Source organism: Heterocephalus glaber, unplaced genomic scaffold, assembly GCF_053883595.1.
Source record: "Heterocephalus glaber isolate CG9 unplaced genomic scaffold, H.glaber_assembly_v1.0 deba00000594, whole genome shotgun sequence".
Lineage (NCBI taxonomy): Eukaryota > Metazoa > Chordata > Mammalia > Rodentia > Bathyergidae > Heterocephalus > Heterocephalus glaber.
The window spans coordinates 8249263-8264994 of NW_028258151.1; the positions used below are offsets into that span (position 1 = coordinate 8249263).

Consider the following 15732-nt stretch of genomic DNA (forward strand, 5'->3'; position numbering starts at 1 on the left):
TTTCCACCCAGAGAATTACGCAAAAAAATTGTGGAGCACACTGATGAGCTGACAGGTGAACAGGCAAGTGCAGCATCACAAAGACCTACTACAACGACAGGAAAATCAAAAAGATGTCAACTGTGCCCTAAAGAAAGGTCAGGAAAACAAAACATATGAGCTATCAATGTAAGCAATACTTGTGTACGGAGCATGCAGTTTTCATGTGTGAAGTCTGCCTTCTGTGTGACAGATGAAGTGGTAGACTTCTGTTTGTATTTACATTGTAGTTCATATAGGTTTTTATATCTGATGTTATCTCTTAGGTTTTGTAAGTAAGTAAACAGCTGATGTGAAAATGCTGATGTCTATTCTAAGCACTCATTACAGTTGATATTTTATTTTATTGACATCTTATTTTCCTGCTAAAGGTATATTGTACTAAACTATAGTAGGAAGCTCCTGAAAAATAGGAAGAGGAGAGAGGTCACAAGAATGCCCAGCCATATAGGAAAGGAAAGGAAAGCTAAACACACGTGCTGTCAATGTAAGTGAGACATGTATGGAACATGCGGTTGTCATGTGTGAAGAGTGCCTTGGGTGTGACAATTGAAGCAAAGGTTATTTCTGTTGTAGAGTTCTATTGGTATTTTCATTGTAGCTCATTTAGGAATGTATTTCTGACGTTATCTTTTAGGTTATATAAGCAAGTACACAGCTGATATGAAAATTTTGATGTTTATTTTAAATGCACAATGCATATTGAGAATTTTATACTTTATTTTATTGATATTTTATGTTCTTACTAACAACACATTGTGTAATATAATAAGCACCTCCTGACAAATCATCAAGACCAGAGAGATGTCAAGATGTCCTGTAAAAAGGCCAGGAAAGCAAAACACATGTGCTGTCAGTGTAAGTGTTACACGTGTATGGAATGTGCTGTTGCTGTGTGTGAACACTGCCTTAGGTGTGATAATTGAAGTAAAGACTATTTTTTTTGTAGTGTGCTATTGGCATTTTTGTTGTAGTTCATAGAAGAATTTATTGCTGTTGTTGTTTTTTAGGCTTTATACATCAAAAAGACAAGTTGATGTTGAAAACGTGGGAAATACATTTCTGTGTCTTCCTGACAAAATTGCTGTTATGCCCCTCATCAGGCAGTGTATTTCATCTTCTATGACCTGTGGCCCACTAGGGTGTCTCTAACCATGCACTCCAGGAGATTTTCAGTGCGTGGCTCCAAAGTCCTCAGTTCTGCATATGGAGCTCATACAGACCTCTGGCCGATACCCCACAGGTAGGAGACAGGGAGACAGACTTTTGGCAATGCCAGGGGAGGTTTCACTTCCCATCACGGTGCTTCTTGATCTGCTGCCAAGCCCTGTGCTATGCAGTATTTCCCAGCACCACAGCAGCAGCTGAGTTCCGGTTCCTGTTATGTCTCTTACTAATTGTTCATATTAGTGGGCTTCAGCGTGATATCTGCAGACTTGCACGCCATGTGCACTGATTGAATCCAATCCCTGCCTTTTTTAACCCCAGCCCTCTTCTCAATCTCTAGTGGTCACTACCTCACTTTCAGGAAGTGTGAAATTCAGAGCCTCCACCTGAGAGAGATCCCTTGTCTTTGTCTTGCTGTGTCCACCTCATTTCACTTCTCGCAATGCATTCAGTTGTATCTATTTTGCTGCAATGCTGGAATCTCATTCTTCTCCCCTGCTGGGTGTCTTGGTTGCCCAAGGTCACTGCTGAGCAAGGGCTGGGCCAGAGCCAAGGTATTGGGAGAGGGCATTTTCTTTCTCACCAAAGCCATGGCTCAGATAAGCAGCGCCAAGCCAGCCCGTGGCACCTCCAGAAGGTTTGCTGAATGAAGAAATTGATGATGTTAAGTTCTCATGCCGGGTACGTATTTTTAAATGAACAAATCCACAGCAGTAACACATCTTTTCAGGAGAGAATAAATAAAAAAGCATTTCTAAATGAATCATATCAAGAAGTGAAAAATGCTTAAACATGTGAACTGTTAGCTAGTGTGGTGGGACATTCCTGTTATTTCAGCATCTGGGAGGCTGAGGCAGGAGGATCATAAATAAGTTCAAATGAATTTAGTGAGACCCTGTTTCAAAAAAAAATAAATAAAGAAGGATTGGTTTGTATAACGTCCCTGGGTTCAGTCTCCAGTATAACTAGAAAGAAAGAAAGAGAGAAAGAGAGAGAAAGAAAGAGAGAGAGGAAGAAAGAAAATAAAGAAAGAGACTTGTAATAAAACACCATATACCAATCAGGATCCTGACAGGAGAAAAGTTACCATTTTTTTTCCAGTTGCAGAGAGGTAGACAGTTAGGCGACGCCCCTAAAGGGTGCTATGCATCCAGGGTTGGCAAGAACCAGGGGCTGTTTCCATTCCTAGACCTGAAGAAACAAGAAACAGAGCCGTTGTTGGTCTTGGAGGGATAAAAGCTGGGGGTGCTCCTGGGCACAAGGGTAGAGGCCTCGCTGGACAAGGCTGCAGCTGGCAGTGAGCTGGGGGTGTTCCCCTGGCTCTGCCTCTTCTGAGTGCAGACACATCGCAGAGTGCACAGGACAAAAGGGCTGGGGGGTTCAGCCTCAAGTGTGGACCCCTGGGCTGAGCAGGGCGAAGGAGGGTGACATGGCATTCAGGATATAGCTCAGCTGGGCACAGGCAAAGGGAGGCACCAGGTCACAAGCACTGCCAGGTTGCCTTTCCCACTGGTGCTGTGTGACTGTCATTATTTTGTGTGACCGTGAAAGAGGAAATCATGTCGGGACATTCAATCTAATACATTTATCATGCAAACAAAACTCAGAGAAAGCATATTCCAGAAGCCTAAGGTCATGGTGTGTGGTGGATTGACTAATGGTCAATTTGTAATGCCCAACTGACCTGAATCAGTGTGGTCTGGGAGTGGAGGATCCACCTGAAGACTGTTACCAATAGCCATGAAAAGAACTGTAGGGGAAGATCTTGGCTTGTTGATTTGGTAGGAGAAGCTTGCTGCAGATGGTTTTCCTGATGCAAACTAAGATGTTCTCATTGGAGGAGGAGCTTGGGCCTTGCTATTGCTGGGAATGGCTGCTGTTTTCATCAGGGGAGCTCTGATCTTCACTGTGACCATCACTTCCTGTGTCCAATGTGGATCCCTCACCTTGGTAGCAGAAATCCTTCATCTCACCAGGACAGGTTTTCTGGCTTCCACCACTTACCTTTGGGCCTTCCAGGTGCAGATCCTCAATATGGACAAGCATGGCACATTGCCGTGGGCTCTAGGCCACCAGCTGGACTCGAGGAGATTGCCTTGGACTCTAGGTCTTCAGCTGGACTTGTGTGGGAAACTGCTGGGATCCAGGCCATCAGGTGAATCCTTTGGGCTTCTAGTGTGTGGTTAATTTCTTGTACTCCTTTACATTTGACTCTTAGGGTAATTATCATAAAATAACCTTATAAGTTATGTGTCCTGTATTTAATGTATTCCCTTGCCGAGTCCTTCTGACTACCAGAAGGTTTTCCCCATAACCATGGTAACATCTGAATGATTAAAGCCAGCAGTGTGATGCCAGTCATGTAAGCGGGGTTTGCCCCAGTTAGTGCTAATGCAAACAACAGAATACGTCAAATGAAAATTGAATCATTTCCTGTGGTACAACCTCAAAGAGCCTTGTTCTTTTCTTAATAAATTATAACTATTAATCATCTCTGGGTTAATCAATACTTTGAAGTTATTTCAAGCCAGAAATTTATTTAAACATTTGATTAGCACCTACTACATTGCAGCATTTCCAATAAACAGCTAGGCTATAAATCAGCTGGAAAAGGACACAGTTCTGTAGGAAATACACACTGCCCTTAGCTCACATTGTTGGAAGAACATGGAAGTCATCAAAAATAATTTCTTGTAGTTTTGCATGCTTAAAGCATATCACATGTTTCTGGCATCTGGTAAATAATAATATTAGAAGTAATAACTTTATCACTAAATATTATTGATTCAATGATTTATTTCTTGCATATAAATGTTACTAAGAGGAATTCCTTCAAACAATAGTATACTCCAAGAAAGGTTATATAGATTTTCTTTAAATTTTATTGACTTTCAACTTCAGAATCAAAGTGAAATATTGCTCTAACGCTAAAATCACTATAAGTAATGCAAATTGGGAGCATATTAAATAGAAATATTAAGTTCAAGGAACTCTTGCAGAATTTTAGGCTCCAAAGTATTATTTCTGAAATTATTATCATTCCAACACATTGATGCAAATCACTAGGCATCTCATGATTATGATACACATGAGTAGTAAGATTGACCTTACTTATTGAAAGATTCAGGTATGAGATCATTTCCTTAGTGTCATATTACCTTCAAATGAAAACTAATGTGCTTCTGAATTCTTATGCAATATTTCTTTACAGGCCTTGAGACAGTTGGCAAAGTAAAGATGTTTTTCTTGAAGGTATGTAGAAGAGAAGATTTTATGTCAGGGAAAATTCATAGCATATAAACTCTAATATGTTGAATTTTATCTTTATGTTTGCACCTGTCTTCATAGACGGATATACGAAAATAGCATAGCAACTTTTAGTCTATGATTCCCGAGAAAGAATAAGTATGTGCTAAATGTATTTTGAGTTAAAGACCCAGAGAAAACAGGATCCATAAAACTGGCTTAAATGAAGAAGCTATAATGAGGTAGATGTACAGAAATGAGCACAGGAGCAGGTAAAGAACGTTGTAGCATCCAGAGATTGGCAACTAGGAAACCATTTCCACTTCTGGAAAGGGCTGAGTATTTCTGAGTGCCCAGTGACAAACCCTCAGGGGATAGATGTAGAGCAGGAGCACTGAAGAAGAAAGCAGAAGAAAACATCCAAGCCCCTTTTTCAAACTTCAGAATCTGCCGTTGCTTCTTTGTGGCTCAAATCACTCAAAGGTGGAGGATGAAGGCTGCACATGTCCTCATGTGGTGTCCCCTGTGGCACAAAGGAGGACAGGAAAAGATCATGAAAAATTGGTATAAAAATATGTAAGTGGACAATCACTAGGTGAATAAGTTATGACACCCATTACTATACCACACCCATTACTACAGAAGTACTGATTAAATGAAAAGGACTTTCTTTCTTTTTTAAAAAATTCTTTTATTTATTTAAAATTTAATTTTATTGGTACATTTTACATATAAAATATAATGACATGCATCACTGGAAATTTGTACATTTCCGTAATCTCTCTAGGTTCTTATTTTTTCCCCATTCCCCTGCCCTCCCTTCAACCCCTCCATCCCTTCCTATTTACAAAGACTTTGTTTCCTTTTTTTCATTTTCTCATATTAATTCCATTCCCATCTTTCTTTCCCCTACCCCTCCCACTTCCTTCCCCTTTGCCACTCTTCTTCCTAGTTCACATTATCTATTATATCTTTTAGTCCTTATTTACACTTTCAGTTTCTCACACTAGAGAAACTATTTGGTATTTATATGTCTGTCCTATTTATTTCATTTAAGAGTATCACCTCAGTGTGCGTCCATTTAGCTATAAATTTCTCTAATTTCTTGTTTTTTATGGCTGAGTAGTACTCTATTTTATGAAAAAACCACATTTTCTTTATCCAGTCACCAGTTCATGGCTATTTGGGCTGTTTCCAAGTTTTAGCTATCACAAACTGTGCTGCTATGTACGTGGGTGCACATATATTACTGTGGTATGATTCTTTTAATTCTTTGGGGAAGATACCCAGCAGGGGAATAGCAGGGTCAAAGCGGACTTCCAAGGACTTTCTTTCTTGATTGAAAATTCAAAGCATTCTTTTCTTTGTTATTTTCTTATTATTTTATACTTAGAGTGAAGAAGACTATATTTGAGAAAGCAAAATTTGTTCACTTATTCTTTTTGTAATATATAATTTCACAAGTAAGTGTTAGAGTCCTTCCTTGGTGGAAAAGCAAGAAAATTTATTAATGGTGTCCATTTCAAAGTAGCTTTGATTAATTGGCATCGAGCATTGAGAGGTGAAGTACTTTTCATTAATGATTCTTTTTATTGTTTCTGTTACAAATATCTAATTTATAGCAGACATTTTCTCAACAGTCTGTATTATTAGATTAGAAACTGAACACTGTTCACATCTGTGTACATGAACAAAAATAATTAAATTTAATAATGATGAAAAGAACCCACAGTAATCCATCATGCCACAACTGTAGCATGAACAGGGAGGGTGGGGAGCCAGATTAGAAAATGAATCCATAAAAATGTGCCAATTACTGTAACCATAACAAAATTTCTGTCCCATGTGGAGTGAATGTGAACCATCATCCTCATCTTGAATTGAGACACTTAGAACTCCATTGTGTCTAAATTTTAGAAACTTTCCTAATGCACATCAGATAGAAAAAACTATGAATGCTTAATGAGAAGATGCATTTAGTAACCCATTGGGTTCTATTACTCAGCTCTTGGGCCCTGTCTGAATACCTGTGACTAGCAAGTCTGTGACTCATTTTGTCTGATTCAGTGTAATCTCTCTCCTACTGTGACGAACGGGGCACTGAGAGGATTATATATAATTCACTACTTTTTCACAATGCTATATTTCTACCAAGATATGAATTTACTGCTATTTAATTTGGTAAAATGTTGAAAGTAATCCTATCAATCTTACATTCTAGGAAAAGAAGGTTGCTTTCCCTCCAATCCCTGAATTACATGATTTTGTGATATGTTTTTCAAAAATGCACTGAGAATTTAAGTCACATATATTTTCCTTTATCTTTTAGTCATGGTATGAAATAAACTTAAGGTCAAGTTTTATTTATAGGTAGGAATAGTGGGAGTGAGGGGGAAGAGAATCAAAATGTGCACTGATTTCCACAAGCCTGATGATTATAGCATGTATTTTAAAAAATTTTTATTAGTACATGCTTGCAGCACATCCATTTTATAATCATTTTGGAGAGTTGGTACATATACATAATACAGTTTGTTTCTTTTTTAAATCCCCTTTCCCTTCCTTCCTCCTCTAATTCCCCATCCCAATTTTCATTCTTGTTGATATGATTTGTCTTAGCTCATGTTACGCCATATAATGTATACATTGATTGGGGTGATTAGGTTCCTCTACATGGTATATCTTCTTTATTCTTCTCATTTCCCCTCTCCTCCTCCTCACCTTTCAACGTTGTTCCCTTGGGGCACTTCTCTATTGCAAGAGATGGGTCTTCTTATCTCCCATCCATCCTTTATTATTCTCTTTGCTTGTACTTTGCCTTACTCAAAGGAGAGAAACACTTGTCCTTTCTATTCTCCTGAGCTTTTTCTCAAAGAAAATAATTAAATTAATACCCCCTAATCCTCCACATAATGTCAAATAAGAATATAGGTCAAGGACTCAGATATTTAAGTGGTGGGGGAAAGGCTGTCAGAGAATTTATTACTGGAAAAATTGCAGGATTGAAATTGGAACTATGCTTGCATTCCTTTGAAGAACAGAGGCAGAGGTAGAAATGTCATTCAAGGGACTTTAAACTCCAGAAATAATTGTTCATTTCTAAACATAAATCCTTCCGTGAGTTGTGTTCAGAGTATGATGTGAGTGTTTTGTTACTGGAGGAGATTTGGAGGAAAATTGGGGAAGAAAGCACAAGGGATCCGACATATCACATATCACTAATAAAGGAGAGGAATGCCATCAGGTTACAAAAATGACCTATTTTACATTTTCCACCAGGCCCAGCCTAGGTATACCACAAGTCCTTAGTAGCAGTTGAATCCTGGAATAGGATCACTCAGAAACAAGGCAGATTCATTGGTAAATTTAATTTTAAAAATGAGTCCCTGAATTTTTTCTTGCTAAATACATCTTTCATGATTCCATGTATTATGCCCCTGTTTCTTGAAAATTTCAAATTTAAAGGATACACCATCTCTTCATTTATTCTCAAGTTGTGATGTAGAGGTATTTTATATTTATACTTACAACTGTACTAGGAATAGCTTAATAACAGCTCAAGGTGCTACCCTTTTCTTCTTTATTTTTAAAACTTATTTACACTCCTTCTTTTCTGCTCAATGCCAGATATTTCTGCCTTCTATTTTCAAAAATCTTTAGCCTCAAAGTGGAAAGAAAATAGGAAGAATAAAGTAAACTAGAGTAGACCACAAAGCTTGGTGAGGGCTTCAAATCTGGGAAAAATGGTGACCAAAACTTCTCTAAAGTCACTTTCAGTTTGAGTTATTACCAACCCAGGTTGAAGATCTGGTGCAGGGACAGACAAGAGATGGGAGCATAAATGGCTGTGTCACTATCCGAGGAGACCTACGTCCACGTAAAGGTGTTCCTGACTTCAGAAGTTTAGTATCTGCCAGAGAGGAGGAATCTACCAGGTAAGAGTAACTAAGGATTGCTCATTCCTCCCCTCAGTTCTACTCCAGCCAAGGTGTGTGTGAGGAAGACGTGGTGACAATAGAGTCCCCACACAAAGTTACGATATAAGGCGAACCCTTCTTGGCCAAAATTAAGTACTTTCAAATTCTTTTTCTTCCTACATCATCAGACCTACTTGAAATTTTCATCCAGAAGATCTAGCTGTGGCTTGCTATGCAAACTAAAAAGATATTTTCCTGGAGTAAGGAGAGATATCTGTTGATTACAAACTCACACCCAGGGAAACTCACCAGAATGTGTGCGACCCAGGGAAAAGTGGTCAGGTCAACAGTGGAAGTTGACAGATGACACAGAGAACAGGGGTGTCACATCCCGAGAGGCCGTGGTGGCTGGAGGATCAGAAGTCAGCAGTATGGAGATACCCACATCTCTTGCATGAGGAATCCAGAATATAAATAATTTATATACTTTTTATTAGTACATGTTTTCAGTACATAAAATTGCATGGGATTAGAGCTCAGAATCCAGGCATGGAAGTTCAGGTAGGGTAGAGAGTATGAGCGACAAGGGCAGTTTAAGTTTATTTTCTCACCTCCTCACAAAATAGACTTAGATCCAAAATTAATTTATAGAAAATAATATTTTATTTCTTTTTCCCCTGAAATTTTGAACTGAATTTCATGTCTTACACCCACTAAATATTCGTGTATAATATTTGTGTTCCTAATAGATTTTGACCTTGAGAATCGACCTGACTTTAAACTTAGTCTTCCTTTTTCTTCTCATCGACAGTTCAAGGTGCTTTTAGATTAATCACATTACACAAGGGCCCTGCTGCCATGCTGTGCTTGTTGTCGTCCACCAGGCTGTTGGGAACTGAAGGTCAAGTCCTCCCGATCCTCGTTCGGAGGTCTCATCTCCCGCGTGCTGGCCTTTGGCAGCCGGGGCATGGAGTGGTACTCGGGTCAGGAGGGCAGGGCCCTCTCGGACCGGACCAGGGCAGGAAGGGGCAGAGAGGTGATCGGCTATCCACCACTCTAGCAACCAGACTACGGCGATTTCTACGTTGGCTTGAACTGGCTGAGACACAGGCTAAGAACAGCTCCTGTCCTATCATTCCAAAACATGATGCTACATGCACACAAATGACTGCTCATTTCCTTCAATGAGTAAAATAGAGAGCACTGCAAGAAACTGATCTTTTTGTTTTTATAAAACTAGATTTGATAGTCTGTCATTATGTGTTAAATTTCCTTGGGAAAATATTTCATAGCTGTATATATTGGGTCATTTTAAGGTATTTCCACTAGGATAGTAATCACTTGTTATCATCAGAGAAAGTAGAAAAATAAAACAGGAAGTCAGGGTATTAGGTTTTTTCAGGTATATTGTACCAGACAGAAAAACGTTCTCCTGCAAGCAAAAATGAATTGTTATTTTTTAAGGGCAAGAGCAGTGTTGGGTAAATGTCATCCTAAGAATACATTGCATATTGGGCCGGGGATTTAGCCCAGTGGTTCTGTCGCCTGCCTCGCAAGAGCAAGGACCCAAGTTCGATCCCTGGTACCAAAAAAAAAAAAAAAAAAAAAAAAATACATTGCATATGCCAATGTCAAAGTTGTATTATATTATTCCATATGGAAGAGCATGAGCCTCATAAGAGGTACTTCATTATAGATTCTCCAAGACGACTTGCAGCTGTCCACGTGGACCCTTAACGCTTTGTATAACTCAACATGAATTATTTGAGGTACTTCTAGCGATAATTACACCGTAAAATCATTGCCTTGACTGTAACAATTGCTTTCTAAGCCCCTCAGAAATGTTTATTTCCAAAGAAACAATACAAAGACCCTCAAAATTGACCTACAGTTTCAAAGATGTATGTCAGATGTGTATATAGTATTCAAAGAAAACATATACATAGGGTAAGGCTAAGGCCAACTTTTGTATTCAATATATCATGAAAAATATATATTTTTGGTACCAGGGATTAAACTCTGGACCTTGCGCTTTTGAGGCAGGTGGCAGAACCACTGAGCTAAATCCCCAGCCCATAAATATTTTTATATTTAGCATATATTAAAAATATATTTAAAACGTTTTACACTTACATTTAATATATGATTCACTTACACCTTACATGATTAAAGCAATATTCCCTTAACACTTGAACAAAATGCAATACTGTAGACTAAACACAATGTGTGTGGAAAAAACCGAAGAATTCTCTAAAAAATTTTACAATGAAATTAGTAATTGTATATATCTGAACATAAAATTAAACAATTCAGACTCACTAGATTATAAGAAAAATAACCCTAATACTTAACTACATTTTTGGGATGAATAAAAATTGTATAAATTTACTTGATTGAAATGTGAAATGCCCCAATATAGAGCTAAGTGCCTCTATATTGAAAGAACTTCAAAACTCACTGATCATCAGTAGAAACTTCTGAGGAGCAATGGGGACTATATTTCAAACCAAAGATATGTCCTTTCGAGTGTATGTCTAAACTTAATGTCTTGAATTTTTCCAGGATTATTCCATTTTGAAATATGATCTCCTTTTGGCCCACAAGTCTATTCTTACTCATCAATTTGTCCCAGTTTTGGTTTAGAAAGATGGCCACCACAGGCACATAGCTTCCAGGAGAAACCTGAGCCATGTTCTCTCCTATCATTGCTCATCTGTTAACACCTAACCCAACCAGACCCCAGACACTCCCAGAGTAAGGGCCTTCCCCCAAAAGACACATGAGGTCACATAAACACTGGCACCAGGGTCATGAGCAACGCTGTGTGCCACAGAGCCCGAAGTCAGTCACTGTGCTTCCAACATGGATCTGGACCAAACCCAAGCCTTTCTGACTTCAGAGGCCCTTGCACAGAGACACTTCTGGAGGGTGTTAATCCAGGAACATTTATAAGTCAGCATATAACTTGCATTTGGATTTTCAAACAAGGCACTGGTTTTTTTTGAGCAGATATTTCAAATGGATCTTCCATTAGTTTCTCTATCTTTATTTTTTATTATAAGTTTTTTTTGCACTTTATTAAATTCTTTTATTGGTACATTGTAATAGCAGATTTCAAAGTAGCACAGTGGCGATACAGTGGTTTTGTTACTTTGAAAAACAGTCTTATTTAAAAGTGAACACAAATTTCCAGGTAAACAAAGCCCTCTTGAGACAATGCTAATGAAGCTTTACTGAAGAAGAGAATATGTGAAAATTATAAAGAGCTAGAAAGAAAAGGATTTTTATTCTTCTCATGTAGGATAAGCAGAGTGATATGCCATACAATATGGGCTGGTTTCCTAAGTGCCTCTCATTACCATCATTCTCTATTGTATGTGTTTCCTTAGGTGCATAGCAGGCATCACAAAGAAAATTATCGGTGGTAGAGTAAAAACAAACAAATGGGACATAATATTCTGTTTTGGAAAGCAATATCCAGAACGCATACACTGACTCTTAGAAAATACATTGCACTCTGGGCCGGGGATTTAGCTCAGTGGTTCTGCCGCCTGCCTCGAAAGCGCAAGGACCCGAGTTCGATCCCTGGTACCAAAAACAAACAAACAAACAAACAAAGGAAATACATTGCACTCAAACATAAAAGGTATTCTGAAAATCTTAGAAAGAAATTCTTATAGTCAGTAAGAAACTTTTAGTTTCTGTGAAGCATTATAATATTTATTTTCTGTGGATCTTTAATAATTACAGTACTTTACTTTTTTTAAAGCAATTCTCTAAAATGCTATCAAGACAAATACAAAGTCTGGAAAAAATTAGTTATCTTCACTTAAGCATTGAATTTAAGGGAAAATTTTCTTTAGAGAGCATATATGAAATGCTATCCATGGTCATAAAACCTAGAGATGGTAAAAATAAAGTTTGAAATATACAATTTCCTTTACCTCCTGGCTAAACCCAAATCCTGATTTGGCTGCATAGACTAATGAAAATAAACATATTTGTAGAAAACTGACTGAATTTATGTAAATGCACAATTCTCCCTCAGAGTGAGAGTTACCAAAACTGAAATTTTTAGTTGCTTAGAAGATCGTACTCACTTTGGGTTAGTAGCACAAACACTGATAAAATCTCCTGAAATGGAAAAATAGGCACTTGTATAGCTTTAAGTATCAAATAGAACTAAAAATGATGTGTCTTTAGATTTTTAAATCAATGAGTATATAAATCTAAAGGCTAGATTTATAAATATTAATATTCCTGGCAACTATATCAAAGAGAAAAAGTGACAATTTCATTGTTTTATGTTTATTGATTTTATTTATATTTTCACAAAATCAATAGATTATTTGTTTGTTGGCAGTGTGTTATGATAGATTTCCCAGTGTTATAAGCATAAAACTCTGCATGTTTAAGATAGATTCTATGTGCAGAACCAATAAAGAGCTTTTATATTGAGATGTAGTTTGCTGATAAAGAGTTGATTGTTCACTATGTACATAAAACGTTTCAATGGTTTAGCTAATAACTCAGTTCATAGGACATATCACTTAATAAATTTCATCTGCCACACTCAGCTGTTGGGGGGCGGAGCCTTCTCAGACCACGGCGGGTGAGGCTAAGGGGAGCAAGGCCCTGAGTGGGCTGCTGAACAGCCTGGCCCAAGACGCTTTCCATGGGCACCGAGGGGTCACAGAGGAGCTGTTGTGGAGCCAACTTTATCCAGAGGCGTGGCCCGAGGAGTTCTGCCCATTTCTGGAGAAAATGAGGGGCATTCTTAAGTCCATTGCATCTGCAGACATGGATTTCAACCAGTTGGAGGGATTCTTAACTGCTCAAACCAAAAAGCAAGGATGGATTACATCTGACCAAGCTGCTGTTATTTCCAAATTCTGGAAAAGCCACAAGACAAAAATCCAAGAGAGCCTTATGAACCAGAGCCATTGGGAGGATGGACTTCAGAACCTGAGCTGGAGAGTTGATGGCAAGTCTCAGTCAAGGCACTCAGCTCAAACACACACCCCTGTTGCCATAATAGAGCTGGAATTTGGGAAACGTGGATAGATACGAGAAATGAGTGTTGGACATGGAAGAATAAAATTGTTGGGTATCCTGATGATGGCAAACGCCTTTATTTATTTGATTGTGGAAGTCTCCAAAAGCAGTAGCCAAGAAAAAAATGGAAAAGAGGAAGTAATAACACCAAAAGAAAAGTTCTGGAAGATATCTAGTCCTTCCCAGGCATACTGGAACAGAGAACAAGAAAAGCTGAACAAGCGGCACAATCCCATTTTGAGCATACTGGCCAACCAGACAGGGGATGGATATGGGTCTTCAAATATAAACCATCTGAATTACTATGAACCTGACCTGAGGGTCACATCAGTTATAACAGATTTTAACAATTTGCTAGACAGATTTAAAGACTTTCTCCTATATTTGAGATGTCAAAATTATTCGCTGATTATAGATCAGCCAAATAAATGTGAAAAGAAACCCTTCTTATTGCTGGCTATTAAGTCCCTCACTCCACATTTCGCCAGAAGACAAGCAATTCAGGAATCCTGGGGCAGAGAAACCAATGTGAGGAACTAGACAGTGGTGCGAGTCTTCTTGCTGGGCCATCCCACCCCCGCCCCAAGGACAACTATCCAGACCTTTCAGATACACTGAAATTTGAGAGTGAGAAGCACCAAGAAATTCTTATGTGGAACTACAGAGACACTTTCTTCAACTTGTCTCTGAAGGAAGTGTTGCTTCTCAGGTGGGTGAGTACTTCCTGCCCAGACACTGAGTTCATTTTCAAGGGTGATGACGATGTTTTTGTGAACACTGATCACATCCTGAATTATTTGAATAGCTTGTCCAAGAGCAAAGCTGAAGATTTGTTTATAGGTAATGTGATCCACAATGCTGGACCCCATAGAGATAAGAAACTGAAGAACTACATTCTGGAAGTTGTTTACTCTGGGTTTACCCACCTTATGCAGGGGGAGGTGGATTCCTCTACTCTGGCCACTTGACCCTGAAGGCTGTACAACGTCACTGACTGGTTTCATCTCTATGCCATTGATGATGTTTATACTGGAATGTGCCTTCAGAAACTCGGCCTCGTTCCAGAGAAACACAAAGGATTCAAGACATTTGATATCGAGGAGAAAAACAGGAATAATATTTGTTCCTATGTAGATACGATGTTAGTACATAGTAGAAAACCTCAGGACATGATTGATATCGAGGTTGCAAAGTGCTCATGTAAAATGCTAAACTATATACAAGCTAAATTTTGCATAGAAAGGCCTATCTGGACTAGTTCCCAAATTGTATTTTCACATTAGATAATTTGTATGTTAAGCCATCAGAATTGCCTTTATAAATAGTATCCATTTGAGGGCCTCCAAGCCCTTTGATTTGGTACTTTTGTGACAAGGGAAAGCAGATGACAGTTTTTTATGGAGAATATGACATGGTGATTGGTTCTTATCCTTTCTACTGGCTAATGGTCATTATTTTCTAATTTGTCCCCTTTCATCTGAGTCATGTTTCTAGAATTTGACCACTGTAAGTTATTTTTGTTTTGCCCTTCTATATGAGAATATTCTTACTTCCATTATAATGACTGATACATCTCTAATTCAGGTATTTTTAACTTATTTGCTACTAAGATCTTGTTGTTCATGACTCAATGGTTTTTGTGAAATGAAATTATGTTATTTTCATAAGATGTGGATGAATTTTGTTTTTGCTTGTTTCTTTTGTTTTTGTTTTTGTTTTTTTGAGACAAAGTCTCACTATGTAGTCCAGCCTGGCCTTGAACTTGCTATGTAGTTGAGGATAGCCTTGACGTCATGGCCATCCTCCTGCCTCAGCCTCCCAAATGCTGGGATTACAGGCATGTGCCATGACACCCAGCTGAAACGTGGGTGAATTTTAAAAATTGTTTAGAAAATGGACAATATCAAAGTTTCCTGCCACCCCCATCAGGATTTCTTAAGGTGGAGGACAGGAGCTGTAGGGTTTCATGTATGCCCTGTTGGGTGTTGACCTTGGTTGGTCTGATTCCTTTCTATCCCCCCTATTCTTCTTATTTGGAATGGGAATATTTAGCCCATGCTATTACACTTTAGGATTATGTAACATGTTTTTGAATTTCATAGGGTCTCTCAGCTGAGTTTCAGAGAATTTCATGTGGAATTTTGAGCTGTAATGAAACTGTTGAGACTTTGCAGAAGGGATTATTGCATTCTTGGTGTATGCAGGATCATTGTGTCAGTTTAGATGGAATTATTGTCATCTATTTATTTGGAGATTAAGTTTAGTTTAAAGAAATGTAATTATGTGTCAAGTTGCCAAGGGGTGAACT

The 15732-nt window shown here is 38.4% G+C and overlaps 1 pseudogene; it reads left to right on the plus strand.

Moving 5' to 3' along the window:
• Positions 1-13318: 13318 nt before the first annotated feature.
• LOC101722757 (N-acetyllactosaminide beta-1,3-N-acetylglucosaminyltransferase 2-like) lies at positions 13319-14636 on the plus strand (annotated as a pseudogene).
• The last annotated feature ends 1096 nt before the right edge of the window (positions 14637-15732 follow it).